Raw genomic sequence first — 18,830 nt, 5'->3', positions numbered from 1 at the left:
ATCACCTTATTGTTGGAGCTACTTGTTATAGCATCTTAACTTTACTCCAGCTACACAGCTACTATTTTGAATGGAATCTCCAAATTTCCATGTGTTTATGATAGAGAAGTGGGAAGTTATTCTTTTTTCGGATGTTCATCATGTATTACATTTTCTTATTGATTTTTTATTTTTAAACTAGGGGAGTCTCTCGCCTTACAATACTATCATCAACAAAAAATAAGTTATTTTATCTATTTTTTCTTACGTTTATGTCATGTATTGGATTTTCTTATTGCATTTTATAGAGGCCCCAAGAAAATGTTGAAGACTAATGACAACAGCAGGCATCGCCAGTCTCTGCATTTATTGAAACAGTTTGAGTTTTCCATGTAGAGTGATCTTGGCCATTGCTGTGTACAGAGCTTTTAGGTTTTCTTCCTGATTTTTTTTTTCAGGTTTTCGCCATAGGGTAGGTGTGTTTGCTAAAAAGAGACGGAGAGGAAAAGTGAGAAATCACCCCCATCCCACCCCAGGTGGGATGGCTACACTGCAATCCTTTTTCCTTCATTACTCCCTTCTCTCAGGATTTGAGGCACACATGTACACATGTCTTGTGCAATTCTCAAGCTGCCAAGTCGGGGGATCCCACCACAGTCGACCATATAGAAATTCAGTGCCTTAACCATTACACCGCCTGCTGGCCCCAGGTTTTCTTCCTATTTTAATTAGTAGTATTATTAATAATGATTGCTGACTCTGGTCAAATTTCTTTTTGATTTGGTTCTCTACATTTTCTTTGCTGATTTATTCATGAAATGACTCAATCATTGATTACCCTCGTGAGTCTGGCCTAGACCAGCTCAGTCACAGTACAGTAACCTCCGCCTTACCTGTGGTTTCGTTTTCTGAGGTTCCAGTCACCTGTGGTTAACCGCGGTCTGAGAAGACGAAATGGAAAATTCTAGAACGAACAATAAGTTAAACTGTGTGCCATTTTGAATAGCATTATAAAATCTTATGCTGTCCCCCTCTGTCACAGCTGGGATGTGCACCATCCCCAGTCCAAAGTATCCATGCTGTGTATACTACCTGCCTTCTGGTCATTTAGTAGTCACCTCTGTCATTAGACTGGGAAAACAGTCTATACAGCATAAGACTCAGGACTCTCCACAATTTTAAGCAACCATGGCAGGGGTTGGGGGGTGTCTTGGAACATATCCCCCATGGAAAGGGGGACAACTATATATAATTTTGCATTTTATTGTTTTCTATTTTCTAGTCTCTTTAGTTTTGTTTTGGTTTTTGTTTTTATTTTTATTTTTTGCGTCTCCATTTAAGAGGGTTATTAGTCTATAGTTTTCTCTTTTTGCTCCACTTCAGGTTTTTGTATTAAATTATACTGGTTTCAAGAAATGAATTATAGACTTTTCCATCTTTTCATATCTGGAAAGGTTAAAATAACACCAGTGACTCTTCTTCCAACTCCAGGTTAGCTCGTCCTCAGCTGTGAACATCTGTTCCTGGTGTTTCCTTTACTGGCTCATGCTTAATCACCTTTCCAGTTTCTTGTGTTCCTCTACTTATGTTTTCCCCTTCTTTGAAATTATTTTGGCAATTTATATGCACTAGAAAATTGGGACCAGCAGTTAGTGTAATGGCTATGTCGCTGGACTCCCATATAGTCGACTGTGGTTCGAGTCCCAGACCCGGTGGCTTAAACTCATGCCGGGCGCATGTGTGTGCGTGCCCAAGATCCCAAGAGGAGAACAGAGGAGAAGGGATTGCGGTGTGACCATCCGCTCTGGGGGGTGATTTCTCGCTTTCTGTCTCTCTGTCTCTCTCTGTCTTTCTGGCGAGCGCACGCACCCTATAGCAAAAACCTCTCCAAAAGAAAAAAAAAAAAAAAAGAAAAGAAACTTTACCTGTTTGCTGTAGATCTCCAAATAGCTGCCCTAGATTTGCAAATTGTATCCAGTCTTTTCTTGACTCTTCCTTCTTGCTCACAATCATAAGCAGGCCCCTACACGTCAAGGTTTCTGGGCAGGGCAATAAGTTTCTATTTTACTTTCTTTCAGATAAAAGGCAATAATTTTCTCCTTTTTCCTTATTTGTTTTCTACTTTGTTTTATGTTCAAATTCCCTCTTTTTACTCTAGAAAAATGTGTTTGATATTCTCATTCTGCTTCTTTGCGAAGGACACAAACGTGCTCACGTTAATCCCTTCCTCTGAAGACTAGCAGATGCATTGGAGGGGTTGAGTTCTCTGCCTGGGGAGGACTTCATGTTTCGCAGCTTTCCGGGGAGCACCCCTATTCGGATTTGAGTTTCTGTTTGATAGGTTATCTAGAAATGTGTTCCTCAGTTTCTGAGTGGTTATGTTTGGGAGGAAGAGGTGGCACTTTTTGCTATTTATTTTATTTATTTTTAAGAGAGATTTTTGCTATAGGGCACGTGCGCTTGCCAGAGAGACAAAGACAGAGACAGAGAGAGAAAGCGAGAAATCATCCCCCGCAGGAGATTGCCATGCCACAATCCCTGCTCCTCTACTCTCCTTTCAGGGTCTTGGAGACACACGCACAAGTGCCTGGCATGAGTTTTCTTTCTTTCTTTTTTTTTTTTTGAGAGGTTTTTCACTATAGGACGCGTGCGCTCGCCAGACAGACAGAGACAGAGAGACAGAAAGAGAGAAATCACCCCCCAGAGGGGACGGCCACGCCGCAATCCCTTCTCCTCCATTCTCCTCTCGGGATCCTGGGCACGCACGCACACGCGCCTGGCGTGGGTTTTAAGCCACCAGGTCCGGGACGCGAACCGCAGTCGACTACGTGGGAGTCCAGCGACATAGCCATTACGCCAACTGCTGGTTCCCCACCTGGCATGAGTTTTAAGTCGCTGGGTCCAGGACTTGAACAACAGTCAACTACATGGGAGTCTAGCTACACAACCACTGCACCAGTTACTGGTCCCACTATTTATTTTAAATCTTGTTGGGTTATAAGAAAATCCTTTTAATTAATCTACCTTTTAGTTCATTGAGATTTTCTTTGCAGTCAAGAACGTAACAAGTAAGGAGTTGTAAGAAGTACTGTCTCCTGTGAGGACTGTGCAGATCGGTCTTTATCTTGGTCTGTGATCATTTTTCTGTTGCTGCTAGACCCAATCGTGAAGACAAGCAGTGAGAGCTTCTGCACCGTGCATTCCTCAAGGGGCCTTTGTGTTTCAGTTGGTTTTATGGATTTAGCTTCTGTGTTTGATGCTTTGAGGTTTATGAGTAATACCTTCGTCACCTTCAGCACTCTATCCCTTCTTTAATGCACATATTGGTATGTAGTGTTTATGCAATGGTTCCTGGCTTGGATTAATTTCTTCCCCTCTTAGCCTCATCTTTTTTAATTTTTTTTAAATTGTCAGAGGATGTGTGCATTCACCAGAGAGAGAGACAGAGAAGGAGGGAGAGGGAGAAAGCACCCCCCAGTGGGGCATGGTCACACCACCATCCCATCTCCTCCTTCTCTGTCCTGTCAGGATTTGGGGCACATGCGCATGAGTGTCTGCTGAGACTGGGAGTCACATTACTTGATCAGTCGTGTAGGAACCAGCTCCCTAGGCCCTTGGGCTCATCTCGGTATCAATCTCGTATCCTCTGTTCTGATTATTGGCTGGTTTTCCTGGCAATTTTGCCGTACAGGCCATACGATGACGATGCTCTGGTACCTTCTGTGCTCACAGGTTGTGTCTCCACAGGCCCCTTCTCTCAACGCAGCACGAGGACCCAGAATAGGAGTGGAAACACTGCAGCAACTCCAGTGAGGTCTGCAGCTTTGTTAATAACATGGTACCAAAAGGGACTTCCTGGTTTCACTATCCCACCAGGGTTCTTTAAAGGGCTAGCACTGGAGGAAGCTGAGTGAGGAGGTACGGGAATTCCACTGTTTTTACAACTTTTCTCTAAGTCCGAAATTATTTCAGTTTTTAAAAACATTTTTTTTTTTTTTTTTTTTACAAAAGTATCTTGTTACATTTGGTATGGGGATGGGCCTTTGCAATCTGTATGTAGGAGTTTTGTCCCTCTGTCCCTCTCCTCCTCCCTCTCTGTCACCTAGGTTTGCCCGGAAGACACCTGAGGCAGAAACTCTTTTAAGTGGTTGAGGGGGAAGAAGGGACTGCTTTTTTAAATCATTAGAAACAAGACTTATTTTCCCCACTTTGAAAACATCCACGAGAATCCGTAGAAGGAAGGAGAGCCCACAAAGTGCAGTGGCAGTGGTAGCAGGGGTGTCCCTGCGCTGGGACCGTGTCCAGCTTCCCCTCCTCCACCCTCAGATTGCAATGTGGACAGCTCTGCTCCTGCCCTAGGGGACTGTGGTGGCAATTCTTCTTGGGGCCATCCTCCAGCCCTGCTTTCCTGGGGGCTGAAGAGCCCTACAGGGGGGCTGCAGCAGGCACGGCTCCATGCCCTCCTGAATCTGGGGAAGACACCCAGGGGCAGCCTCAGCGGGGCCGAGGACTGTGGAAGATGGTGAAGGTCTAGCTCCATCTGCAGGGCCAGAGACTGCCAGGCCCACCAGGCTGCATGTGGTCTGTCAGGGTACCCACAGGGGGACAGGGGGCTTGTTTCATTTGCCTCTGGGGAGAAATGGGCACGGAAGTGTGAAGTGCCGTCCTCTGGTATGGAACACCTCAGCCAAACTTGGTCTCAGGGTTGCACCAGGAATGAATGGGCAAGCCATGGAGTAGGCCAAGGAGTGGGCCTCTGATCTCCAGAAGGAGGGACTGTGTGTCTAGGACCCCTTTCCTGCGCACTGAGAAGATGTGGTGGCTGGGGGTGTCCTCCCCGTGGTCCTAATCCCTGAGCCTCCGGGCCAGGGTGGGACTGGCTGACTGTGGGGCTGCAGCCTCACTGGAAGCCCCTGGCTTACTGTTTTTCCCTTCCACTGGCTCTGGCCCTGGGCCAGGTGAGCAAATGCTGACCCACATTCCTACTGCGCCCAGGAGGAAAGTAGGCCACCAGCGGGCTGGAGCCAGGGAGTCCCGGCCACAGGGTCTGCTCAGATTTTCCGGATGGGAAGTGGGTCCTGAGGGGGAGGAAGGAAGGGCCTCCCTGGTTTGCTGGTCTCTGGCTTTGCAGGGGCAGAGCGAGGTTGATTCTCCCCACTCTTCTGTGCTGAGTTGTTTGTTCTGTTTCTTCCCCAGCTCCTAGGCCAGGCTCCTGGATTTCCACCTGGGGATTCCCATCTGTTATTTGTTTTTGTGTTTTTGTTTTTGCTATAGGGCACTTGAGGTCACCAGAGAGAGACCGAGAAGGAAAGTGAGGATCCCTTCTCTATTCTTCTCTCAGGATTTTGGCCCTGTGTGATTTTCAAGTCACTGGGTCCAGGACTCAAACCACACAGCGGGCCACGTGGGATCCAGCTGCCTTAACCTCCACACCACCTGCTGGCCCAGGATTAGCTCCTTTAACCACCTCTGGAATGGCCTCTTCACTGTGGACCCTTGGGCTGAGCCATCTGAGTTGCTTCTTAGAGCGTGTGCACACCCATGTGTGTTCATGGCACATAAGAGCACTGGTGTGGTGTGTGTTCGTGCACCATGACATGTGTGCATGACACGTGTACTTGCATGTATTCACACATGGGCACAGCACAAGTGAGCACATGTGGTATGTATGGTGCATAGCATGCATGTACTTACGTGTATTCACACATGTGCATGGTGTGTATGCATGTCAGGTCACTCACGTACAAACACACAAAAGTGTGCATAGTACATGCAATCACACGTGGTATAGGAACTACATGTGTGTCCTCATGTGTATGCAAATATGTGCATGGTGTGTGAGCATGTGCAGTGTGTACAAAGCACGACACATCTATACATCATGTGTGTGCATGTGTACACAACTGTGTATATGGCACATGTGAGCACATGTGTGTGCATGTGCACTGTGCACATCTTGGCACCTCCGTGGGTACCCAGGTGTCTCCTCCCTGCCCTGTGCCAGGTGAGGTGGGATTAGAAGAGACCCCCGCAGCCTCTGCACCCAGACACTGGGGCCTGCCCCTCCCCCTAGCCTGGTACCTCCTCACACTGGATGCTGGCCCCAGCAGGGCCGACTGCCTCTGAGAGAGTGAGACGACCCAACCTGAGGTTTGAGCCTGGGCCGTCGCTGTCAGTGGTGTTTCCTCTTGAGAACGTCCTTGCGATGTGGCCCCTGGGCACAAACTAGATGAGCAGGGCTGGGACATGCAGAACAGCAAGGTGCACGCACTCTGTGGCCATGGTGGTGCCCGGGCCTCCAGAGCAGAGGTTTCCAGCGGGATCCTACAATGTCGTCTGTAAGTCTCGGTGTTAAAGAGATTGAGAAAGAGGAGCAAGGCACGTCCCAAGGTGGTTGCTCTCTTCCCCGGGGGCGCCTCGGCTTTCCTGCTGGCTCGCACCACACCACCCTTGCCAACCGCGTGGTGGTGTTGGAAAGACACATTTCCTGTGGACACTTGGCCTTCTTGCACGAATGCTACCGAGAACAGCAGCCCAGGTTTAGATAGAGCAGAGGCCTTAACCAGCATCTTGGAGAATGAGAGTAGGAAAACCCACTGGGAAGAAAATGTGAGCCTTAAAGCATAAATCCCCAAATTCCAAATCCCCTTCCCAGGACCCGCAGCCAACACTGACCGGCCAGCGAGAGGCTGCCAGGACTGGGACCTGGGCTTGACTCAGAGTTTGGACGGAGCTCCATCCTCAGCAAAGCCGCTTGGCTGGCCTGTGAGGCCGGGGGAAAGGGATTTTCTCTACGTCGAAGCATGTGGAGACTGGAGGGTTGTGGGGTCGAGGGCCATGTGGTGAGCCTGGCCCCTTCCCGCACACTGCAGAGAGAGAAACCGAGGTCTTGAGAGAGTGTGGCCATGTAGGTCATGTATGGGGGAACCGCGGAAGGGCCTGGCTTAGAATTCCATCTCCTGACTCAGGTTCAAGGCTTCCTCCTGCCCTCCCTCACTGATGAAGAGCAGATTAAGCCCACACAGCCCCTCGTGAGAGCTGAGTCTCTGCCTCCCTGCCAAGCCCTGGACATGGGGAACCAAATGGCCTGTGGCCACCAGCCTGGGGGCTGCTGGGAGGCCAGGTACACAGGGAGGGGCTGGCTGACCTGGAAGCCCCTGCACTGGGGATGCAGAATGATGGAAACTGGCTCCTAACCCTGGTAACTTGTGGAAGCCTCCCTGACCTTCCCCCACCCTGGTCCAAACTCCTGCAGAGGATGTGTGTCAGGGAGGCCTGTGCTCTCGCCTCCCCTGGGCGAGATTTTGTAGGGATTTCTGAGATGCCAAGCTCCACCTGCTAGGGATCCAGAGGAGGATGTCCTGGTCCCAGGAGAGTGTGCTCCAGGCCCAGATGTCAGTCAGATAAGAACAGGAAGAGCTTCCATCACCTTTGCTGGGAAGCCAGCCCTAGCCCCACCTGGCTACCCGGTGGGCCAAGATCTGGAACAAGTTCCTCCTCAGTCCATGCCCTAACTGCTGGGTGTCTTGGAAAGGGGGCTGAGCAGGCTGCCCGCAAGCTGGAATGCCCCATGCCTGTGGGTGCCCTGTGCAGCAGACACTCATGAGTGGTCATGGGGGCTGTGGGAAATCAGGTGAACTCTAACCCCAGAAGGGAGGAGTCGGCAAGCCTTCCCCCTGCTGCCTGAGCACCTGGCTTTGGCTCATCCTGGTAAGGACGGACCTGCTGGATACATCACAAAGCAACAGCACACAGGGGACCCACAGAGATGGGCCCATTGGACTGGGGCCTACAGGTGACCCACAGATACTTGCAGGGGGCACCACACCTGGGTCCTTCAGGCTGCGGTCACTTCTATGACCTTACAGGGGCCAGGCACCCCCACCTATGGAGTGGTTATAGGAGATACTGGCTCCCACGAGGCACAAGCTGGGCAGCAGGCTGGCTCCTGACCGTGATGAGCGCCATCAGCTGAAACTTGCTGCATGAGCTTCTGCAGGGCCCACAGTGTCTTCCAGCCCCGAGTTTTCTAGAGCCGCCCCTCAACAGGTGGGGCCTCCCCTCCCCCCGGCCCCTGACCCTGCGTTGGCCTCTGTGACTCATGAGGGTAGGTCAGGAACAGCCATTTGCCTTCCTCCTGGCTCCCATTTTCTCAGGACACAACGTTGGGAAGAAGTCCAGGCCAGGCAGCGTGAACACCTGACAGAGAGTGAAAAGGCCCAGCCTTGGACCCACCTCAGTGACACCAGGAGGAACCGAGACCAGCTGACCTTGACCAGCCCTGCCCAGAGTATAGACATCATCACAGTTTTAAACCACTGGGTTTGGGGGTGACTTGTGCAATAACAGGTAACCAGAGCAGACCCCACGGAAGGGCCCACGAGCTTCTGGTAGGCAGCTGTGGCTCTTCTCCTGCGTCTCTCTGGGCAGACTGGCTGGGGGGCGGGGGTGGAGGGGAGGTCCCTGTGGTGCTGCGAGTGCTTACCTGGACCTAAGACCTCTTGTGGTACCGAGGACTTCTCGGCCTCATATCCCCCACCCAGAAAGTGAGCTCTAAAACCAAGTCCACAGGGCTGCTGTGTCTTCTAGAATAGTCCACGAGAAGGTGTCAGACCAGTCTCGTCTTTCCCCGTGCTTCCTGTCTGTGTATTCACCACGTTCTTTATTCCTGGAGTCTGTCCTCGCCCCCAAATGTTCCAGCTCCTGGCCACTGTTTACCAGTTATCCCTGGGACACAGTGTCTCGGGGATAACTGGTTTCATCTGTAGATTTGGGGCTTCTTTTATTTAAGGAACAATTTCTTTTATTATATCTTTGGGAAAAAATTGTTTCCATTTGTTTTATCCTCTTCAGGAAATGCCAGCAGTGTTTATTGTGTAACCGGTCTGCCTGTCTTCTAAGCCTCACTTCTCTCTGTGCTTTCAAACGTTTTCCTTTCCATTGGATCTGGCGCGGTGAGTCTGGGCTCTGGGTGGGGAGCTTACTTCTGCTCCCAGGTGTTCCTGGAGCATCGAGGTAAGTGCCTGGCACTTTATGGGTGCTGAAGTGTTTGAATAGACGAACGAGCTTTCTCAGTTCTGTCACTCACGGCCCTGGCTGTTTTCAGAAGGGCTTATTCCACTGCTTGCTGCTTCTAAGGTGCTTCCCCGATGTCCCAGGGTTTGTGGCGCTCTCTTTTTATTTCCTGAGAAGTGAGCAGTGGGGTGAATCGGAGTCTAAAGATCAGGGCCACCCAAGCCTTGAGGACTGGTCAGTGCCCTGGGCAGGACGCCCGACCTTGATCTACCTTGGTGTTCTTATTGCAAAATGGGATAAAGTCTATTCACAGGGCCTGTGAGAATGAACAGTAATCTGAGAACCTTTTGGTCCTGACATGGATCAGGATGGACTCAGCTACGAAGGTAGTCCCACAGCCTGGGGGCTAAAAAACAGTAAAGGTTTCTTTGTTACTCATACACACACCCGCTGTGTGACCAGGAGCTTCCACTGCCCACCACTCCACTCCAGGACCCCAAACCAGAGGCTTCACCTCCCAGTGTGCTGGCTGCAGAGGCACTGTGCAGCGGGCCTGGGCGCTGAGGGGTAATTAGGTGCTTCCACCTAGATGACATGTGAAAGGGAGGCACTGTACCTTGGGACCCACATGGACAGCAAGGTAAAATTGGGTGCTGGGGTCCTCAGAAGGCCCAGGGGAGAACTGGGGGTGTGTCCCTCTGTGTTTGTTTGTAGAGATTTTCTTTCAGATTAGGTTTTCCTTAATTCCTTCACATTTGGTGAGAAATGTTTGTATTTCTTCTGTGCTGGCAATGCTCTTCCTTACTGTGTTGCTGCCTGATCCTCCTTTCTCTGTTGTTCTGGGTGGGGTCTTCTGTCACTGCTGGGGAGCACTGTGGGGCTGCAGGAAGATAGTTTTTCCACAGACCAGGTCGGAGAGATGATTGTGAGATGATTCAAGTGCATTACATTTATTGGGCTCATTGTTTCCTTTAGTCTTACATTGTACTACATAATGACACAATCGTATAACTCACCACAGTACAGGATCAGGGGGTGCTTAAGCTTGTTTTCCTGCAACCAGGCAGTCCCATCTGGAGGCTCCTATGAAAATCCACTGCCACTGCTGATCCAACAGGAGGCAGAGCTCAGGCAATAATGTGAGCGATGGGGAGCGGCTGTAAATACAGATGAAGCTTTGCTCACTCATCTGCCACTTACTTCCGGCTGTGCAGCCCAGTTCCTAACAGGCCAGGGACTGCCGTGGCCCAGGGATTGGAGACACTGCATTTAGGCATGTAACACATCTCTGCTCCAGTTTGGTGGGGTGAGCCTCTCTGGGATGGCTTCAGGGCAGCTCCACATGTGTAGGTCACGCAGGCCGTCAGGTGGCTCCCAAGATTCTCCCCTCTTCCCCACCTCTGCTCTCTCTCCAATGTGGTATGCCTATGAGGGTGCCCATGGCCTGACCTGGGGGCTCCCTCAATGAGGGAAGGGCTGGCAGCCAAGCCTTTATCACTGACACACATTTGGTGAACTCAGTAGCACTACCAGATTCAAGGCCTGTGCCTATCCTGGCATTTTCCTCTTCTGGGCTCAGTTTTTGCCCATCTGGAGGATTCTATTTGTGCTTCCCAGCATAGGGGTCTGTACTGTCTAGTCACTCCTGAGTGTGAGCTGGACACCAAGGAAGTCCCCTTCACCTTGGTCCAGGGATGTGAGCTGTGAGAAAGGGGCTCTGAAAGGTTAGGCCAGGGTCTCGATGGGGAGCGGCTGTAAATACAGATGAAGCTTTGCTCACTCATCTGCCACTTACTTCCGGCTGTGCAGCCCAGTTCCTAACAGGCCAGGGACTGCCGTGGCCCAGGGATTGGAGACACTGCATTTAGGCATGTAACACATCTCTGCTCCAGTTTGGTGGGGTGAGCCTCTCTGGGATGGCTTCAGGGCAGCTCCACATGTGTAGGTCACGCAGGCCGTCAGGTGGCTCCCAAGATTCTCCCCTCTTCCCCACCTCTGCTCTCTCTCCAATGTGGTATGCCTATGAGGGTGCCCATGGCCTGACCTGGGGGCTCCCTCAATGAGGGAAGGGCTGGCAGCCAAGCCTTTATCACTGACACACATTTGGTGAACTCAGTAGCACTACCAGATTCAAGGCCTGTGCCTATCCTGGCATTTTCCTCTTCTGGGCTCAGTTTTTGCCCATCTGGAGGATTCTATTTGTGCTTCCCAGCATAGGGGTCTGTACTGTCTAGTCACTCCTGAGTGTGAGCTGGACACCAAGGAAGTCCCCTTCACCTTGGTCCAGGGATGTGAGCTGTGAGAAAGGGGCTCTGAAAGGTTAGGCCAGGGTCTGAGGAAGGGCCTCACTAGCTGGCTCTGAGGGTATGGAAAACAAAGTCTCAGTTCCCATACCCCTTGAAAGCTGGTCAATTCATTTCAGAGTCAGAAAGGGGTTCTTTTTAAATTTAGATATTGTTTTATGCCAGAGGACACATGCATACATGAGCGAGAGCTAGGGTACAGGGGAGAGAGAGAAAAAAAAATCTCCCAAAGGGATCTGGACATTCTGTAATTATTTTCCTCCAAATCTCCATTCTATCAGGGTCTTGGGTGTGCACTCGCTCAGCATGTTTTTCAAGCCGTCAGACTGGGACTCAAATCCTGGTTGGCCTTTTGAGATCCAGCTTCCTCTGTGCAGTGCTTAAGCTCTGCTCTATGGGGCAGGAGGCAGGCCTAGAAAGGAGTTCGTAAACAGGATCCAGAAAGTAGTACCAGAAAGGAAAAGAAGTGGATTAATTAGCCTATATTAAAATAATTTCAGGCCAGCAGGTACATGGAGGTTAAGGTAACTAGATCTCACACGCCAGCTCTGCAGTTAGAGTTCCGGACCCGGCAGTTTGAAAATTATGCTGGATGCATGTGCACGCATGCTCAAAATCCTGAGAGGAGAGTGGAGAAGGAACTGTGGATGGCTATCCCCTCCCCCCCGGGGGAGGGGTGACTTCTCACTCTGTATCTTTATTTTTCTGGAGGGTTCATGTACCCTATAGCAAGATTTTTTTTTTTTAATTCTGTTCACCAGAAGACACCTGTAAGAGAATGAGCAGACAAGTGAGAGATATCTGCCGTGCATATATGTAACCAAGGACTCACGTCACAGTCTACAAAGAATTTCACATCAATCACAAGAAAAGACAACTCCTGAAGACATGCACAATAAACATGAGGGAGGTTCTCCTAGGGCCAATATTATAAAATTATGAAAAGATGCTCAACCTTGGGACCAACAGATGATGCTGTGGTTACATCACTGGACTCCCACATAGTTGACTGTGATTCAAGTCCTGGTCCCAGTGGCTTGAAATTCACACCAGGCACATGTGTGTGCATGTCCAGTATCCCAAGATCTCTGTTTCAGTTATTTGGGGTATATACCTACTATTGCAATTATGGGATTACATAGTAAATGTATTTTTAATATTTTTAATTTTTTGGAGAGGTTTTTATTATAGGGCACGTGCGCTTGCCAGAAAGACAGAGAGAGACAGAAAGACAGAAAGCAAGAAATCACTCCCCTGGGGGGATGGCCATGCCTCAATCCCTTCTCCTCCATTCTCCTCTCAGGATCTTGGGCACGCACGCACACACAGCTGGCCACCAGGTCTGGGACTCGAACCACGGTCGACTACATGAGAGTCCAGTGACATAGCCATTACGCCAACTGCTGGTCCCTATTTTTAATATTTTGAGGAACTGTCGCACTCTTTCGTAACTGTTATACCACTTTTCGTTTCCACCAATGGTGCACAAGTGTTCCAATTTCTCTATATCCTTGCTAATACTTGCTATTTTCTGGGGTTTTTTTTCCCCCCTAACCCATGCATCCCACTGGGTTAGAGGTGGTATCTCACTGTCATCTTGATTTGTATTTCCCTAATAATAAGAGATGTTGGGACAAGCAGTTGGTGTAATGGCTGGGACTCCCATGTAGTTGACCATGGTTCGAGTCCCAACCTGGTGATTTAAACTTACACTGGGCACGTGTGCGTGCATGCTCAATATCCCAAGAGGAGAAGGGAGGAGAAGGGATTGTGGCATGGCCATCCCCCCTGGGGAGTGATTTCTTGCTTTTTGTCTCTCTGTCTCTCTCTGTCTTTCTGGCTAGCGCACACACCTTATAGCAAAAAAAAAAAAAATCTCCCGGGGCCAGCAGTTAGCTTAATGGCTATGTCACTGAACTCCCATGTAGTCAACCGTGGTTCAAATCCTGAACCCGGTGGCTTAAACTCATGCTGGGTGCATGTGTGTGTGCCCACGATCCCAAGAGGAGAATGGAGAAGGGATTGCAGCATGGCCATCCCCCCTGAGGGGTGATTTCGCACTTTCTATCTCTCTGTCTCTGTCTCTCTGGCAAGCGCATGCACCCTGTAGCAAAAACAAAAGCAAAACTCTCAAAAAAAAAAAAAAGAAAGAAAGAAAGAAAGAAAGAAAGAAAGAAAGAAAGAAAGAAAGAAAGAAAGAAAAAGAGATATTGAGCACCTATTTATGTGCTTATTGGCCATCAATATATCATCTTTGGAGCAGTGTCTGTTCAAATCTTTTCCCCATTTTTCAATCAGATTATTCTTCTGTTATGGAGTATTAGGAGCTCTCTCTATATTGTATTAATCCCTTATCATCATGTGATTTAAAAATATTTTCTCTCATTTCATGAGTTGCCTTTTAATTCTGTTGACATTGCCTTTGGATGCACAGATTTTATTTCTCATGCCTCTAGTGTCATATGCAAAATATCATTGCCAAATGCAAAGTTGTAAAGCTTTGCCTTTTTGTTTTCTTTTAAGGGGTTTACAGTTTTAGGTATTACATTTAGGTCACTGATTCATTTTGAATTAACTTTTTTTTTTTGAGAGAGAGATTTTCGCTATAGGGCACGTGCACTTGCCAGACAGACAGAGAGAGACATAGAGACAGAAAGCGAGAAATCACCCCCCGTGGCGGGGAGGCCACGCCGCAATCCCTTCTCCTCCATTCTCCTCTCGGGATCTTGGGCACGCACACACACGTGCCCGGCGTGAGTTTTAAGCCACCGGGTCCGGGATGCGAACCGCGGTCGACTACATGGGAGTCCAGCAACATAGCCATTACGCTAACTGCTGGTTCCCAAATTAACTTTTTAGATAGTGTAAGTTAGAGTCTGACTTCATTCTTTTGCATATGGATTTTCAGTTTTCTCAACATATTTACTCAAATGACTTTTCTTTCCTCTATTGAATGGGCTTTGTGCCTTCGTCAAAAATCATCTGTCCACCCATGTGAGAGTTTCTTTCTGGGCTTTCTGTTCTATTCCATTGGTTTATATGTCTACAGACTATAGATTATCGTATCCTTTTTTACAACTGTTGCTTCATAGCAAGTTTATTAGTCTATTGATTACTAGAACATTGAACTGGGATTTGAAATCAGGAAATGGGAGTCCTACAGCCTCGTTGTAAGTTTTCAAGATTGTTTCAGCTATTCAGGTCCTTCAAGTTTCATACAAATTTTATGAAGAGTTTTTCTATTTCTGTTGAAAATGGCATTGAGCTTTTGAAAATGATTTCATTGAATTTGTTGATTGTTTTTGTTTTCTAGTCAATGAATATGGAGTGTGTTTCCATGTATTTATATCTTCTTTAATTTTATAGTTTTCATAATACAAGCAATATTTTATAGTTTTCATTATATGTCTTTCGTCTTCTTGATAAAGTTAATTCCTAAGTATTTTATTCTTTTCGATACTACTGTAAGTAGAATTGTTTTCATAATTTCCTTTTTGGATTGTTCATTGGTAGTGTATATAAGTGCAACCGATTTTTATGTGTCAACTATGTATTCTGTTACTTTGTTGAATTTATCTATTAGCTCTACTCTGTGTGTGTGTGTATGTGTGCATGTAGTTTTTAAGGTTTTCTACATGTAAGATTATCTCAACTGCAAGCAGAGGCAATTTTACCTCTTTTCCAATTTGGATGGTTTTTGAAAATTTATTTATTTATTTATTTTTGTCTGATTGTTCTAGCTAAAATTTCCAGTACTATGTTGAATAGAAGTGGTCAAAATGGGCATCCTTGCCCTGATCTTGATCTTAGAGGAAAAGCTTTCAGTCTTTCACTACTGAGGTTAGTGTTTGCTATGGGCATTTCATATATTATGAAATTTATCATAAATTTTATAATATAAAATATAAAATTAAAAATACAGTAAAATTTCATTAATAAAATGTAATAAAATTATGCTGATGCCATTTCCTTCTATTCCTATTATTTTCCTATTTTTTTATGATTTAAAAAACTCTCAAAAATTTTCTTGCTATTAAAGGCAGACAGTGACACTGTAAGAAAACTATAGAACGATATCCCTGATGAATATTGATACCAAAATTCTCAGCAAAATACTAGTTACCTGAATTCAGCAGCATACTGAAAGGATCATACACTGTGAGAGTTAGTTTGGATATCAACTTGACTGGACTAAGGAACACCTAGAAGTCTGATAAGGCATTACTCTGGGTGTATTTTTATGTATTTATATATTTCCTGTATAATAGGAGAAAAATTTTGGAGAGTTTTTTAAATCATAAAAATAAATTGAATTTTGTCAAATGTTTTCTCCCATCAACTGAGATGACTATCTGAGGTTTCTATTTAATTCTGTTAACATGGTATATAACATTGATTCTTTTTCATATGTCGAACCACCCTAGCACTCCAAGAATAAATTGCACTTGGTCATGGTATATGTATTAGGATTATCTAGGGAGACAGAACCAATAGGTTTGTATAGGCATGTAAGAAAGGATTTATTGGAAAAATAAGCTTTCACAATTACAATATCTGAGGAGTCTCACACAACAGGTCACCAGCAAGCTGGAGATCTTTGGGTTCTGGTAGCGTGGCTCAAGTCCAAAAGCCTCAGAGGGAGGAAATCCCATGACACAACTCAGGCCGAGACCAATTTGTCTTCTGTTTTTACTCTCTCAGCCCTTTCTTGGTTGGGTCACGCCTGCCCACACTGAGGGCAGATCTTCCACATCTCGCTAACTCAGCCTCATATATTAATCTCTGCTGGAAACCTCCACCCCCAACCAAATACACCCAGAGTAATGCCTTATCAGACTTCTAGGTGTTCCTTAGTCCAGTCAAGTTGATATCCAAACTAACTCTCACAGTGTCTGATCCTTTCAGTATGCTGCTGAATTCAGGTAACTAGTATTTTGCTGAGAATTTTGGTATCAATATTCATCAGGGATATTGTTCTATAGTTTTCTTACAGTGTCATTATCCACCTTTAATAGCAAGAAAATGTTGTGTTTATAGAATGAGTGAGGAAGTGTTTCTTCCCCTTCAGTTTTTTTGGAGAGATTTGAGAAGACAAAGTTCTTTGTTTGCTAGAATTTACCAGCAACCATCAGGTCCAAAGCTTTTTTCAGATGGAAGATTACTGATTCTGTTACCACATTGTTACAAATCTGTTTGGATTTTCTAGTTCCTCCTGATTTAGTCTAGGATAGGTTTTGGTTTTTTTAGGAATTTATCTGATTCATCTAGGTTATCCAATTTATTGGTATGTAATTGTTCACACTACTCTCTCATAATCCTTTATATTTCTGTAAAATTAGTAGTAATGTCCCAATTTTAATGATCAGCTTTAGTAACTTGAGCTTTCTCTTTCTTTTGTTTTTTTGTTTTGTTTTGTTTTTGCTTTGCTGTGGGACCATGGACTCACCAGCAACAGCGAGGGCAAGAGAGAGGGAAAGTGAGAAATCATCATTACACTGCAGTCTCTTCCTCTGCTCTCCTCTTGAGATTTTGGGCATATACACACATGTACCTGTTGTGTTTTTCAAGCCACTGGGTCTGAGACTCAAACCGCACAGTCTGTTGTATGAGATCCAACTGCCTTAACTACCACACCACCTGGCTGGCCCTTCTCTTTCTTTCTTAATACATCTGGTTAAGGATTTGTCAATTTTGTCATTCTTTTCAAAGAACCACCTTTGGCTTCACTGACTTTTTTGTTTTTATATTCTCTATTTCATGTATCTTTCTTCTAATCTTTATTATTTCCTCCATTGTGCTGGTTCAGGGTTTCCTTTGTTATTTTTTTAGTTCCGTAAGTTGTAAAGTTAGGTTTTCGATTTGAGATCTTTCTTTTTTTTTTAATGTCAGTATTTAAAGCTATAAATTGTTCCCTTAATACTTCATTATGTCCCATAAATTTTGCTATGTTGTCTTTTCATTTTTATTCATCTCTGCTTCATTTCTCTTTCTTGGACCCATTGGTTGTTTAAGAGTATACTGTGGGGCCAGCAGGCGGCATGGTGGTTAAGAACATTGGACTCCCACATGGCCGACAGTGGTTTGAGTCCTGGACCTGGCGGCCTGCTTTCTCACTTTCCCTCTCTCTTTCTCTCTGTCTCTCTCTGGTCAAATTAAAATTGAATAAATAAATAAAGTTAAAATAAAATAATTTTAAAAAAGAGTATACTGTTTATTTTCCACAAATTAATACATTTTCTTGATTTATTTCTGTTACTGATTTCTAACTTTATTTTATTGTGGTTTACAAGAATCATTTGTATGATCCCTACTTTTTAAAAGTTTCTTGAGACTTAAGTTGTGGCTTAAATATATATCAGATTTCTAGGTGTTCCTTAGTCCAGTCAAGTTGATATCCAAACTAACTCTCACAGCATATAATCCTTTCCCATATACCAGGGAAAGTATTCCATGTGCACTTAAGAATAATGTGCATATTGTTACTGGGTAGAGTTTTACATAATGTTCCTCATATCTAGTTGATTTAATGTCACTTGACATATTTTTAGTTCTCTTATCTGGCGGTTCTATACATTATTAAGTGAAGTATTGGGACCAGTAGGTGGTGTAATGGTTACACCACTGGACTCTCACATGGTCTACTGTAGTTCGAGTCCTGGACCTGATGGTTTAAAACTCATACCAGGCACATGTGCATGCATGCCTCAAATCCTGAGAGAACAGAGAAGGGATTGTGGCATCGTCATTCCCCCAGGGGGTAATTTCTCACTTTCTGTCTCTCAGTCTCTGTCTCTCTGGCAAGTGCATTCACCCTATAGCAAAAAATCTCTCTCAAAAAGAAAAGAAAAGGGAACCAGCAGTTAGCCTAATGGCTATGTCGCTGGACTCCCACGTAGTCAACCGCGGTTCGCGTCCCGGACCCGGTGGCTTAAAACTTACGCCGGGCGCATGTGCGTGCGTGTCCAAGATCCCGAGAGGAGAATGGAGGAGAAGGGATTGCGGCATGACCATCCCCTCTGGGGGGTGATTTCTCGCTTTCTGTCTGTCTCTCTCTCTCTCTGTCTGTCTGGCGAGCGCACGCGCCCTACAAAAACCTCACCAAAAAAAAAAAAAAGAAAAGAAAAAAAAAAAAAAGCAAGGTATTGAAGTCTCCAACTATTATTGTTTAACTATATATTTTTCCTTCCAATTTGGTTAAGCTTTTCTTCCTATATTTTCAGGGCCTGCTAATAAGTTTAAAAATGTTTATAATTGTGGGACTAGAAGATGGTGTAATGGTTATGTCGCTGGACTCCCATGTAGTCGACTTCAGCTTAAAACTCACACTGGGGCGTTGTCGTTAAGGTGCTGGACTCCCACAAGGATGACTGCGGTTAAAGTCCTGGACCTGGTGGCTTGCTTTCTCACTTTCCTTCCCCCTCTCTCATTCTATCCCTCTCTGGTCAAATTAAAATAAGAAAGAAAGAGAGAGAGAGAGAAAGAGAGAGAGAAAGAAAGGAAGGAAGGAAGGAAGGAAGGAAGGAAGGAAGGAAG

At 46.2% G+C, this 18,830-nt stretch overlaps 1 protein-coding gene and 1 long non-coding RNA gene across 3 annotated transcripts in view; one reads left to right on the top strand and one right to left on the bottom strand.

The window, feature by feature from the left end:
- Positions 1-337: 337 nt before the first annotated feature.
- LOC102492295 (uncharacterized) overlaps positions 338-18,830 on the bottom strand; it is a 32,074-nt gene continuing 13,581 nt past the window's right edge. The window contains exons 2-5 of one of the 2 annotated variants that reach the window (XR_001370685.2): positions 10,011-10,151; positions 1,905-2,018; positions 873-943; positions 338-464 (exon numbers count right to left, since the gene is read on the bottom strand). This is a non-coding gene — a long non-coding RNA (uncharacterized LOC102492295). The remainder of the gene's footprint in view (positions 465-872; positions 944-1,904; positions 2,019-10,010; positions 10,152-18,830) is intronic. The other variant, XR_001370684.2, reaches the window with a different exon arrangement.
- Positions 8,917-18,830, top strand: part of SPON2 (spondin 2) — a 32,674-nt gene continuing 22,760 nt past the window's right edge. Inside the window, exon 1 of the mRNA XM_006152874.3 lies at positions 8,917-8,994. The gene's annotated coding sequence lies outside the window, so the exon portion shown is untranslated. The remainder of the gene's footprint in view (positions 8,995-18,830) is intronic.

This window comes from Tupaia chinensis, unplaced genomic scaffold, assembly GCF_000334495.1.
Source record: "Tupaia chinensis unplaced genomic scaffold, TupChi_1.0 Scaffold000360_1, whole genome shotgun sequence".
NCBI classification, from domain to species: domain Eukaryota; kingdom Metazoa; phylum Chordata; class Mammalia; order Scandentia; family Tupaiidae; genus Tupaia; species Tupaia belangeri.
The sequence above is the reverse complement of the archived record's forward strand: the minus strand, read 5'-3'. Positions and strand labels throughout refer to the sequence as shown.